We start from the raw sequence: 13146 nt of genomic DNA, 5'->3' as shown, positions 1-13146 counted from the left end.
TCCAGCCAACCAGGCCGCACTTTAAAATTAAAGTCTCTGAGTGCCGCCAACTTGTTCATATGTCAAGGGTTTTTAACTCCTGGAAGGCAACAGAGCTGGTGTGCCCTCCTAGGACTTGTAGAGGTCCAATATATGTAAAAAAAAAAAAAATATATATATATATATATAATCTGGCAGCACTCCACAGACTTACAAACAAAGTAATTAGCGTCCTTCATTCTTATAGTGTATAATATATATATATATATATATATATACATATATATGTATATGTGTATATACATATATACATACACACACACACACAAATATTATACATTGTAAGTCTGTGGAGTGCTGCCTGATTTTCTTTTAACATGTATTGGACCTCTACAAGTCCTAGGAGGGCACAGCAGCAATCGCGGGGCTAGCGGGGGGGGGGGGGAGGGAGAGGATTTGATACTATACGTGCGGGATGCAATCGCGGGGGGGGGGGGTGAGGATACTGTGTGTGCGGCCTGGGATGCAATGCGGGGGGGAGAGGAAACTGTGTATGTGCGGGTTGTAAGCTCGGGGGTAAGAGGGGGGGTTGTTCAGAGAGGATAACATGCTGACACCTAACAGTATTACATCCTCTCTCCCCCCAAACGATTGCATCCCACACATACATTACGGGACTCTGTTGTTGTGCTGCGGTGCGGGAAGATCGGATCTTGTCGATGCGGAAGCAGTGACAGTCACTTACTACTTCACAAAACTTAATTTATGCGAGCACCTTCAGTGTTTCCCTGCTCTTCTAGTAAAGGAAGAGGAGCTCAGCAGCTAAGGCAAGCATTTTTTGGCAGCATGAGGTACCGCCCTCCAATGGGCTCGGCCCATAGGCAGCTGCCTAAAGCTGCCTAGTGGTAGCGCCGGCCCTGGGTTCCTGGTGGAATAATAGGCTACATTTTCAGGAATATTTGTTTCTCCTGTTATGCCTTTGCTTCATGAAAATGCAGCCTGTCAAATTACTTGGAACTAGTGGCCTCACGGAGATTTAAAACACCAAATGCTTCCTGCCTCAGTGTGCTACCTGGAGAACTGATGGGCTGAATTTTGAATCTAATCCACAAAATGTCTGCCTCCAGTGTTTATATGTCATGGGTGCACATGAAGTGATCCAGCTGCTTTCTAAATCTCTGATGATCTGACGCCTTCAGGTTACCTTGCTAAGTTTTCCAGGGACAGCTGTCACACAAACCTGTTCTGCAAGCTGCCTTTTGTGTTACTGGAATACTTTAAACAAATCCTTTTGTTCTCATCCAAAATATAAGCATTGCTGCACAAATCCCTCTTGCTTTCAGAAGAGGGAACATTTTCTTCATTCTGTAATCAGTTTATCATCAAACAGCGCCTCATGTTCAGTGGGAAACAATAGAATGGACCCTTCACACCTGCCGTCAGGTGTTTACATGAAGCTCAGGTGCTGCATGTATGCCCTGCGTCCTCTCCAGCTGCCGGATCTATGCACTACCCTGATATAAAGAGAGCAAATTAATTTAACTCCTTCACTCGATAATACTCCAAACTGTAGGCTGGAAATTCACAAAAGTCCTATATTCATCTCAAACACACTATTCATCCTAAACACATACTAGAGATGAGCGCCTGAAATTTTTCGGGTTCTGTGTTTTGGTTTTGGGTTCGGTTCCGCGGCCGTGTTTTGGGTTCGACCGCGTTTTGGCAAAACCTCACCGAATTTTTTTTGTCGGATTCGGGTGTGTTTTGGATTCGGGTGTTTTTTTAAAAAAACCCTAAAAAACAGCTTAAATCATAGAATTTGGGGGTCATTTTGATCCCATATTATTATTAACCTCAAAAACCATAATTTCCACTCATTTTCAGTCTATTCTGAATACCTCACACCTCACAATATTATTTTTAGTCCTAAAATTTGCACCAAGGTCGCTGGATGACTAAGCTAAGCGACACTAGTGGCCGACACAAACACCTGGCCCATCTAGGAGTGGCACTGCAGTGTCACGCAGGATGTCCCTTCCAAAAAACCCTCCCCAATCTGCACATGACGCAAAGAAAAAAAGAGGCGCAATGAGGTAGCTGACTGTGTGAGTAAGATAAGCGACCCTAGTGGCCGACACAAACACCGGGCCCATTTAGGAGTGGCACTGCAGTATCACGCAGGATGTCCCTTCCAAAAAACCCTCCCCAATCAGCACATGACGCAAAGAAAAAAAGAGGCGCAATGAGGTAGCTGACTGTGTGAGTAAGATTAGCGACCCTAGTGGCCGACACAAACACCGGGCCCATTTAGGAATGGCACTGCAGTGTCACGCAGGATGTCCCTTCCAAAAAACCCTCCCCAATCAGCACATGACGCAAAGAAAAAAAGAGGCGCAATGAGGTAGCTGACTGTGTGAGTAAGATTAGCGACCCTAGTGGCCGACACAAACACCGGGCCCATTTAGGAGTGGCACTGCAGTGTCACGCAGGATGTCCCTTCCAAAAAACCCTCCCCAATCAGCACATGACGCAAAGAAAAAAAGAGGCGCAATGAGGTAGCTGACTGTGTGAGTAAGATTAGCGACCCTAGTGGCCGACACAAACACCGGGCCCATTTAGGAGTGGCACTGCAGTGTCACGCAGGATGTCCCTTCCAAAAAACCCTCCCCAATCAGCACATGACGCAAAGAAAAAAAGAGGCGCAATGAGGTAGCTGACTGTGTGAGTAAGATTAGCGACCCTAGTGGCCGACACAAACACCGGGCCCATTTAGGAGTGGCACTGCAGTGTCACGCAGGATGTCCCTTCCAAAAAACCCTCCCCAATCAGCACATGACGCAAAGAAAAAAAGAGGCGCAATGAGGTAGCTGACTGTGTGAGTAAGATTAGCGACCCTAGTGGCCGACACAAACACCGGGCCCATTTAGGAGTGGCACTGCAGTGTCACGCAGGATGTCCCTTCCAAAAAACCCTCCCCAAACAGCACATGACGCAAAGAAAAATAAAAGAAAAAAGAGGTGCAAGATGGAATTGTCCTTGGGCCCTCCCACCCACCCTTATGTTGTATAAACAAAACAGGACATGCACACTTTAACCAACCCATCATTTCAGTGACAGGGTCTGCCACACGACTGTGACTGATATGACGGGTTGGTTTGGACCCCCCCCCAAAAAAGAAGCAATTAATCTCTCCTTGCACAAACTGGCTCTACAGAGGCAAGATGTCCACCTCATCATCACCCTCCGATATATCACCGTGTACATCCCCCTCCTCACAGATTATCAATTCGTCCCCACTGGAATCCACCATCTCAGCTCCCTGTGTACTTTGTGGAGGCAATTGCTGCTGGTCAATGTCTCCGCGGAGGAATTGATTATAATTCATTTTAATGAACATCATCTTCTCCACATTTTCTGGATGTAACCTCGTACGCCGATTGCTGACAAGGTGAGCGGCGGCACTAAACACTCTTTCGGAGTACACACTTGTGGGAGGGCAACTTAGGTAGAATAAAGCCAGTTTGTGCAATGGCCTCCAAATTGCCTCTTTTTCCTGCCAGTATAAGTATGGACTGTGTGACGTGCCTACTTGGATGCGGTCACTCATATAATCCTCCACCATTCTTTCAATGGTGAGAGAATCATATGCAGTTCCAGTAGACGACATGTCCGTAATCGTTGGCAGGTCCTTCAGTCCGGACCAGATGTCAGCATCAGCAGTCGCTCCAGACTGCCCTGCATCACCGCCAGCGGGTGGGCTCGGAATTCTGAGCCTTTTCCTCGCACCCCCAGTTGCGGGAGAATGTGAAGGAGGAGATGTTGACAGGTCGCGTTCCGCTTGACTTGACAATTTTCTCACCAGCAGGTCTTTCAACCCCAGCAGACTTGTGTCTGCCGGAAAGAGAGATCCAAGGTAGGCTTTAAATCTAGGATCGAGCACGGTGGCCAAAATGTAGTGCTCTGATTTCAACAGATTGACCACCCGTGAATCCTTGTTAAGTGAATTAAGGGCTCCATCCACAAGTCCCACATGCCTAGCGGAATCGCTCCGTGTTAGCTCCTCCTTCAATGTCTCCAGCTTCTTCTGCAAAAGCCTGATGAGGGGAATGACCTGACTCAGGCTGGCAGTGTCTGAACTGACTTCACGTGTGGCAAGTTCAAAGGGCATCAGAACCTTGCACAACGTTGAAATCATTCTCCACTGCGCTTGAGACAGGTGCATTCCACCTCCTATATTGTGCTCAATTGTATAGGCTTGAATGGCCTTTTGCTGCTCCTCCAACCTCTGAAGCATATAGAGGGTTGAATTCCACCTCGTTACCACTTCTTGCTTCAGATGATGGCAGGGCAGGTTCAGTAGTTTTTGGTGGTGCTCCAGTCTTCTGTACGTGGTGCCTGTACGCCGAAAGTGTCCCGCAATTTTTCTGGCCACCGACAGCATCTCTTGCACGCCCCTGTCGTTTTTTAAATAATTCTGCACCACCAAATTCAAGGTATGTGCAAAACATGGGACGTGCTGGAATTTGCCCATATTTAATGCACACACAATATTGCTGGCGTTGTCCGATGCCACAAATCCACAGGAGAGTCCAATTGGGGTAAGCCATTCCGCGATGATCTTCCTCAGTTGCCGTAAGAGGTTTTCAGCTGTGTGCGTATTCTGGAAACCGGTGATACAAAGCGTAGCCTGCCTAGGAAAGAGTTGGCGTTTGCGAGATGCTGCTACTGGTGCCGCCGCTGCTGTTCTTGCGGCGGGAGTCCATACATCTACCCAGTGGGCTGTCACAGTCATATAGTCCTGACCCTGCCCTGCTCCACTTGTCCACATGTCCGTGGTTAAGTGGACATTGGGTACAACTGCATTTTTTAGGACACTGGTGAGTCTTTTTCTGACGTCCGTGTACATTCTCGGTATCGCCTGCCTAGAGAAGTGGAACCTAGATGGTATTTGGTAACGGGGGCACACTGCCTCAATAAATTGTCTAGTTCCCTGTGAAGTAACGGCGGATACCGGACGCACGTCTAACACCAACATAGTTGTCAAGGCCTCAGTTATCCGCTTTGCAGCAGGATGACTGCTGTGATATTTCATCTTCCTCGCAAAGGACTGTTGAACAGTCAATTGCTTACTGGAAGTAGTACAAGTGGGCTTACGACTTCCCCTCTGGGATGACCATCGACTCCCAGCAGCAACAACAGCAGCGCCAGCAGCAGTAGGCGTTACACGCAAGGATGCATCGGAGGAATCCCAGGCAGGAGAGGACTCGTCAGAATTGCCAGTGACATTGCCTGCAGGACTATTGGCATTCCTGGGGAAGGAGGAAATTGACACTGAGGGAGTTGGTGGGGTGGTTTGCGTGAGCTTGGTTACAAGAGGAAGGGATTTACTGGTCAGTGGACTGCTTCCGCTGTCACCCAAAGTTTTTGAACTTGTCACTGACTTATTATGAATGCGCTGCAGGTGACGTATAAGGGAGGATGTTCCGAGGTGGTTAACGTCCTTACCCCTACTTATTACAGCTTGACAAAGGGAACACACGGCTTGACACCTGTTGTCCGCATTTCTGTTGAAATAGTTCCACACCGAAGAGCTGATTTTTTTGGTATTTTCACCAGGCATGTCAACGGCCATATTCCTCCCACGGACAACAGGTGTCTCCCCGGGTGCCTGACTTAAACAAACCACCTCACCATCAGAATCCTCCTGGTCAATTTCCTCCCCAGCGCCAGCAACACCCATATCCTCCTCATCCTGGTGTACTTCAACACTGACATCTTCAATCTGACTATCAGGAACTGGACTGCGGGTGCTCCTTCCAGCACTTGCAGGGGGCGTGCAAATGGTGGAAGGCGCATGCTCTTCACGTCCAGTGTTGGGAAGGTCAGGCATCGCAACCGACACAATTGGACTCTCCTTGTGGATTTGGGATTTCGAAGAACGCACAGTTCTTTGCGGTGCTACTGCTTTTGCCAGCTTGAGTCTTTTCATTTTTCCAGCGAGAGGCTGAGTGCCTCCATCCTCATGTGAAGCTGAAACACTAGCCATGAACATAGGCCAGGGCCTCAGCCGTTCCTTGCCACTCCGTGTGGTAAATGGCATATTGGCAAGTTTACGCTTCTCCTCCGACAATTTTATTTTAGGTTTTGGAGTCCTTTTTTTACTGATATTTGGTGTTTTGGATTTGACATGCTCTGTACTATGACATTGGGCATCGGCCTTGGCAGACGACGTTGCTGGCATTTCATCGTCTCGGCCATGACTAGTGGCAGCAGCTTCAGCACGAGGTGGAAGTGGATCTTGATCTTTCCCTAATTTTGGAACCTCAACATTTTTGTTCTCCATATTTTAATAGGCACAACTAAAAGGCACCTCAGGTAAACAATGGAGATGGATGGATACTAGTATACAATTATGGACGGACTGCCGAGTGCCGACACAGAGGTAGCTACAGCCGTGAACTACCGTACTGTGTCTGCTGCTAATATAGACTGGTTGATAAAGAGATGTCGTAGTATGTATGTATGAAGAAGAAAGAAAAAAAAACCACGGTTAGGTGGTATACAATTATGGACGGACTGCCGAGTGCCGACACAGAGGTAGCCACAGCCGTGAACTACCGTACTGTACTGTGTCTGCTGCTAATATAGACTGGTTGATAAAGAGATGTCGTAGTATGTATGTATGAAGAAGAAAGAAAAAAAAACCACGGGTAGGTGGTATACAATTATGGACGGACTGCCGAGTGCCGACACAGAGGTAGCCACAGCCGTGAACTACCGTACTGTACTGTGTCTGCTGCTAATATAGACTGGTTGATAAAGAGATGTCGTAGTATGTATGTATGAAGAAGAAAGAAAAAAAAAACACGGTTAGGTGGTATACAATTATGGACGGACTGCCGAGTGCCGACACAGAGGTAGCCACAGCCGTGAACTACCGTACTGTACTGTGTCTGCTGCTAATATAGACTGGTTGATAAAGAGATGTCGTAGTATGTATGTATAAAGAAGAAAAAAAAAAAAACCACGGTTAGGTGGTATACAATTATGGACGGACTGCCGAGTGCCGACACAGAGGTAGCCACAGCCGTGAACTACCATACTGTACTGTGTCTGCTGCTAATATAGACTGGTTGATAAAGAGATGTCGTAGTATGTATGTATGAAGAAAAAAGAAAAAAAAACCACGGTTAGGTGGTATACAATTATGGACGGACTGCCGAGTGCCGACACAGAGGTAGCCACAGCCGTGAACTACCGTACTGTACTGTGTCTGCTGCTAATATAGACTGGTTGATAAAGAGATGTCGTAGTATGTATGTATAAAGAAGAAAGAAAAAAAAACCACGGTTAGGTGGTATACAATTATGGACGGACTGCCGAGTGCCGACACAGAGGTAGCCACAGCCGTGAACTACCGTACTGTACTGTGTCTGCTGCTAATATAGACTGGTTGATAAAGAGATGTAGTAGTATGTATGTATAAAGAAGAAAGAAAAAAAAACCACGGGTAGGTGGTATACAATTATGGATGGACTGCCGAGTGCCGACACAGAGGTAGCTACAGCCGTGAACTACCGTACTGTGTCTGCTGCGACTGGATGATAAATAATGATATAAAAAATATATATATATCACTACTGCAGCCGGACAGGTATATATATTATATAATGACGGACCTGCTGGACACTGTCTGTCAGCAGAATGAGTTTTTTATAGAATAAAAAAAAAAACACCACACAAGTGAAGTCACACGACGAGTGTTTAACTTTTTCAGGCAATCACAATATAGTATACTACTAACTATACTGGTGGTCAGTGTGGTCAGGTCACTGGTCAGTCACACTGGCAGTGGCACTCCTGCAGCAAAAGTGTGCACTGTTTAATTTTAATATAATATGTACTCCTGGCTCCTGCTATAACCTATAACTGGCACTGCAGTGCTCCCCAGTCTCCCCACAATTATAAGCTGTGTGAGCTGAGCACAGTCAGATATATATTATATAATATATACATAGATGATGCAGCACACTGGGCTGAGCAGTGCACACCGATATGGTATGTGACTGTCTTGTACTCCTGGCTCCTGCTATAACCTATAACTGGCACTGCAGTGCTCCCCAGTCTCCCCCACAATTATAAGCTGTGTGAGCTGAGCACAGTCAGATTATATAATATATACATAGATGATGCAGGCATGCAGCACACTGGGCTGAGCAGTGCACACAGATATGGTATGTGACTGAGTCACTGTGTGTACCGTTTTTTTCAGGCAGAGAACGGATATATTAAATAAAACAACTGCACTGCTGGTGGTCACTGTGGTCAGTCACTAAACTCTGCACTCTCTTCTACAGTATCAGCCTCAGGTCAATCTCTCTCTCTCTCTCCTAATCTAAATGGAGAGGACGCCAGCCACGTCCTCTCCCTATCAATCTCAATGCACGTGTGAAAATGGCGGCGACGCGCGGCTCCTTATATAGAATCCGAGTCTCGCGAGAATCCGACAGCGTCATGATGACGTTCGGGCGCGCTCGGGTTAACCGAGCAAGGCGGGAAGATCCGAGTCGCTCGGACCCGTGAAAAAAAACATGAAGTTCGTGCGGGTTCGGATTCAGAGAAACCGAACCCGCTCATCTCTAACACATACATTATTTTTACACCTGTGGCCTTCCTGTACCAAAAGTGAGACAAATATCCCTTTTCCACTGACTTCAAAACATACTTGCCTACTCTCCTGGTTCTTTCAGGAGACACCTGATTTCTCGGGTAGTCCCCGCACCACTGTAAGAGTGGGAATCCCTCCCGCATTCTGCCCACTTCCTTGTGAAGTAGGCAGAATGCAGAGATAAATACAGGAATCTGTGGTCGCCGGAGAAGGGGACGGGGCTTAATGCTGCGATTCTATGCCAATCACTGCATTTTAGCGTCGCCCTTATGCAAATCCGAACCAGTTGTGGCATTTTTACCCTGGGGGCATGGCCTAATGATGTTATTAGCCTGGTTCTGCCATCGCCCATCTGCTTCTCCTCTCTTGCATCTCCCGGAGAGGAAGAATTTAAAGTCAGCAAGTAGTTTTCAAAATCTGAAGTTTTTGTACGTGAATGTGCAAAACCCGGGATTTCAGTCAGTGTAAAATTAGAGATGAGCGGGTTCGGTTTGTCAAGATCCGAACCCCCCCGAACTTCACCTATTTTACACGAGTCCGAGGCAGCCTCGGATCTTCCCCGCCTTGCTCGGTTAAACCGAACATGGCTGAAGGTCATCATCCCGCTGTCGGATTCTCGCTAGATTCGTATTCTATATAAAGAGCCGTGCGTCGCCGCCATTTTCACTCGTGCATTGGAGATTGAACGGGAGAGGATGTGGCTGCGTTCTCTCCCTGAAAAGCTCTGTATCTGTGCTCAGTGTGCTGCAAATATCTTTGCTCAGTGTGCTACAAATATCTGTGCTCAGTGTGCTGCAAATATCTACGTTCTCTTCCTTAAAACGCTTGATATCTGTGCTCAGTGTGCTGCAAATATCTGTGCTCTGTGCTGCATTGTAGGGACCACCAGTATATAACTATAGTAGTACAGTACAGTAGGCCATTGCTGGATCTTGCAGCTCTGTGTCAAGCATACTATCTCTATGCTGCATTATTGTGAGCAGTATATAGTAGGACAGTGCAGCATTTTGGTGACCAGCAGTATAAAAATAGTTAAGTACAGTAGGCCATTGCTGTATCTTGCAGCTCTGTGTCAAGTATACTATCTCTGTGCTGCATTATTGTGAGCAGTATATAGTAGGACAGTGCAGCATTTTGGTGACCAGCAGTATAAATATAGTTAAGTACAGTAGGCCATTGCTGTATCTTGCAGCTCTGTGTCAAGCATACTATCTCTGTGCTGCATTATTGTGAGCAGTATATAGTAGGACAGTGCAGCATTTTGGTGACCAGCAGTATAAATATAGTTAAGTACAGTAGGCCATTGCTGTATCTTGCAGCTCTGTGTCAAGTATACTACCTCTGTGCTGCATTATTGTGAGCAGTATATAGTAGGACAGTGCAGCATTTTGGTGACCAGCAGTATACATATAGTACAGTACAGTAGGCCATTGCCTGTATCTTGCAGCTCTGTGTCACTTCTAGTATCCTGATCAGTGCTCAATATCTGCTGCATTGTTATGACCAGTATGTATACTGTACTGTGCGACGTGTGTTATACACCTGGTGATTTTATACATCCTGTATCTGTATTGAGCGATGTGTGAGATACACCTGGGGATTATACACCCTGTATACTGTACTGTGCAAACGTTTGTGATACACCTGGTGATTATATATCCTGTAATCTGTACTGAGCGATGTGTGAGATACACCTGGGGATTATACACCCTATATACTGTACTGTGTGATGTGTGAGATACACCTGGAGATTGTACACCCTATATACTGTACTGTGTGATGTGTGAGATACACCTGGGGATTGTACACCCTATATACTGTACTGTGTGATGTGTGAGATACACCTGGGGATTATACACCCTATATACCTGTACTGTGGGCGATGTGTGGTGATACACATGGTAATAAATTATACACCCTGTATACTGTACTGTGCGAACGTGTGTAATAGACCTGGTGATTATACATCCTGTAATCTGTACTGAGCGATGTGTGAGATACACCTGGGGATTATACACCCTATATACTGTACTGTGTGATGTGTGAGATACACCTGGGGATTATACACCCTATGTACTGTACTGAGTACTGAGCATGTGTGAGATACACCTGGGGATTATACACCCTATATACTGTACTGTGTTACGTGTGAGATACACCTGGGGATTATACACCCTATATTAATATTATTATTATTATCCTTTTTATATGGCGCCACAAGGGTTCCGCAGTGCCCAATTACAGAGTACATAAATAATCAAACTGGAAAACAGCAACTTACAGTTGATGACAGTATAGGACAAGTACAGGGTAAATAAACATAGTTACATCAGCAGATGACACTGGAATAAGTATCAGGTGACAGAAGACTGCTGGATGTGGTACAGTTGAAGATTATTAAAGTAAGACAAAGGATAAGCACATGAGGGAAGAGGGCCCTGCTCGTGAGAGTTTACAATCTAAAGGGGAGGGGTAGACAGACATGGGTGACACAGATGGGGTACATAGAGAACGTGGAAAAGAGGGTTAGGATGAGATTTGGCTGGGTTTGGTGAAGAAGTGGACCCCCAGAAACCACAAGTCAGTACTTAACATTGCAACATTTTACTGGGCTATGCAGGAGAAAATTAAAAATAGGAATTTAAAAAAAAAAGAATCGATAACTTCTACCGCTTTCATAAGCTCAATGGAAGCTGAAATAATGGACAACTACCTCATGGAAGCCAGATACAGTATACCAAACAGTACTTAGCAGAGTTAGGAATGAGTGCTTATGAAATACAGTAACATTTTGTCATAATATTTCAGAAGCTGCACGGCTGGTCTCTTGCACTCTTTTGCTCTAATACACCACCTGCTTTAGGATTTATATTCAAAAACATTATTTCTCCATAATCCCAAAAACGTCAGTCTTCTTGGAAAGTGGTTTGTTCCTTTGTAAGGGAAAGAGAACAAACATTCTCAAACAACGGTTTCTCATTTATTTTTCCTCTGGGAAGGGATTGTGGATTTGCAGGAATATCTAAGCATTTCTGTAATCAGAAAGCAGCGACTTTCTACAAATGTTTACATTAGATTACATTTGGCAAAAAAGAAAAAAAAGTACAGAATCCCATTTAGGATGTCTTTACCAAATCATAGATGTAAATATGGAAATCGTCATTAAACTTAATGAAGTACACAGATGGTTTAGCTTCAACTTGATGAATAACCATGCCAGTCCTTTTTGAGCATCTTCTTTGGCATATTCCACTTGCTTGCCCACCAGGCTGTCCACAACCTCCCCTGGTTCTCTTTCAGCTGGAGGGGAACCATTTGAGGCTGGCATGATCCGAAGATCTCCTTCTTTATAGTCATCTAAAAGTTGATACATATATAAGACCGGGTCCTTTTCATAGGTTATATAAACCCATGTGTTCATAATAGGTGCTCGTGCTAATACCATCCCTCGCCACTCATCCTTGGAACCATCCTCTGTTTCAAACATATGCTCCACTGATTTACCAAAAATTGTGTCAGCCAAATGGGCATCGCTGATTTGGGATGAGGCAACTCTGTCTGGAAGAACTTCAAGAGCAGATACCCTTTCTTCCTTGTGAAGCTCAAGTCCATAGACACAATCAAATCCATCATACTTTATAAGACAGAGGGAGGGATTCACTGGTACTTGACCCAGAACTGTTCCTTTCCACTGGGTTATTGGCCACTGCCCTCTTTCCACCCATGCTGTATTCTACAGCCTACAATATTTCGCCTTGGCTGGGAGATTGGTTTACTTGGTCCCATATTGTTTCGATGTTTCTTATGAGATGTTCTTTTCTTCATCATATTTGAAGAAACACCTGCATGTGCTGCATCAGCTCTTGATCGCTGAGCGGCCGCCTTTCCAAATGGAGTTTCATTCATCTGTGTATTAAAGGGCAGCAGGCTGCCGAACTATGGTGGAAAGTGTAGTCACTCCAAGTTTGTTGTAGTCCTTCCAGTCTACATGAAAAAGAACCCCTTCCTTTCCACCTTTCAGAAAAACTTCGACCCTCAATTGCTCTGATCAGAAGTCACTTATCTGGGGCAGATAGGATGTGTTTCCCTCCACTCCCCCTGCAGGTGATGGCTGTGGCACAGTGCTCCCCTGCGTCCAGTTGCCCCAATCCTCCTCCTCCCTCCTTTGTCAGACTCCGTCACCACCACTGTGCGCTGCTATGGAAGGGCAGCTCCTGCCTCACTCCCCCTGAACTTCCAAGCCCTCCGCTCAGACACTCCAGCGCTCGTTCCCTTCCCTCACCCCCTCCCTCTCCGCACACTGCCATATTTGGAGCTGGCTGCTATTATACGGCCGCTTGTCACTCTGCTGCCAGGACCAGGCCTCACCTTCCTGCCAAATACTGATCCCTCCAGAGCTGCATACTGTATACTGTACTGTGCCACGTGTGTTATACACCTGGTGAGTATACATCCTGTAATCTGTACTGAGCAATGTGTGAGATACCCCTGGTAATATC

This window comes from Pseudophryne corroboree, chromosome 3 (assembly GCF_028390025.1).
Source record: "Pseudophryne corroboree isolate aPseCor3 chromosome 3, aPseCor3.hap2, whole genome shotgun sequence".
Taxonomy (NCBI): domain Eukaryota; kingdom Metazoa; phylum Chordata; class Amphibia; order Anura; family Myobatrachidae; genus Pseudophryne; species Pseudophryne corroboree.
The sequence above is the reverse complement of the archived record's forward strand: the minus strand, read 5'-3'. Positions refer to the sequence as shown.